The 856-nt window shown below is 31.9% G+C and overlaps 1 long non-coding RNA gene across 1 annotated transcript; it reads left to right on the top strand.

The window, feature by feature from the left end:
- Positions 1-217: 217 nt before the first annotated feature.
- On the top strand, positions 218-588 carry LOC105262395 (uncharacterized). Its single transcript, XR_891775.3, has 2 exons — positions 218-344; positions 410-588. It is a non-coding gene; the product is annotated as an uncharacterized LOC105262395 (long non-coding RNA).
- The last annotated feature ends 268 nt before the right edge of the window (positions 589-856 follow it).

Below are 856 nucleotides of genomic sequence, written 5' to 3'. Positions count from 1 at the left end.
AAAACCCGCTGAACAATTAAAAAATTGTAAAATCATACATTTTTTGTGCCATTTTTGAAAGCAAATATAAAAAGCCTAAAAACTCAATTCAATATGCACTTCTTCAATGGTTACACAGATGTCACATGTATTTGCATTTATTTAGAACAATGACATTGCCTCAAATCAATTTTCTATAAAAACCTAATAATTTTTGAATATTTTATTACTAATTCTGTATTCGTATAACAATGAAATCTACTTCTGTATTCGTTTTTGCAATTATTGTGGTTTTATCTATCTTTGCCGAGCAAAGTAGGGCTGAACCCGACCCTGGGCTACTAATGGATATGAGTGACACTGTGGTATGTTCTTGATATTTTTAATCTTTCGAATTTTCTATAATTAGTTTTTTTGCTTCTAATATTAGCATTCCATATTTAAGGAAATGTTGGGCGGTGGTGAAAAAATGGTCGACGCTGCCAAAGTTGCTGCTGACAAATTTTTAGAAATTGCCATGTCTAAGATTGGTTCAAGCAAATAAGTATGTACTTGGTAATTGAAAAAAAAAGCTGTAAAATAATCAAATAAATGTTGGAAGAGCAGTTATATTATTGTAAGACCATATCTAATTGTAGCTCAAAATTCTACAACAAAGGTTGGATGTAAGCCCAGTTCTTTGTGATAAACAAAACTCGCCAATTTATTATTTTACCCACAGCCATATGGCTAGAGAAGGTATATATCATTTTATATGGCCAAAACGTGTCCCTATGTCTCTTTGGTCCAAATTTGATTTGATCCAAATTTGGCACATCGTAATACTATTATCAAACTTAGATCGAATTCGGAAATAGGCAATATCGGTCCACTCCTG

This window comes from Musca domestica, unplaced genomic scaffold (assembly GCF_030504385.1).
Source record: "Musca domestica strain aabys unplaced genomic scaffold, Musca_domestica.polishedcontigs.V.1.1 1, whole genome shotgun sequence".
In the NCBI taxonomy this organism is placed as follows: Eukaryota; Metazoa; Arthropoda; class Insecta; order Diptera; family Muscidae; genus Musca; species Musca domestica.
The sequence above is the reverse complement of the archived record's forward strand: the minus strand, read 5'-3'. Positions and strand labels throughout refer to the sequence as shown.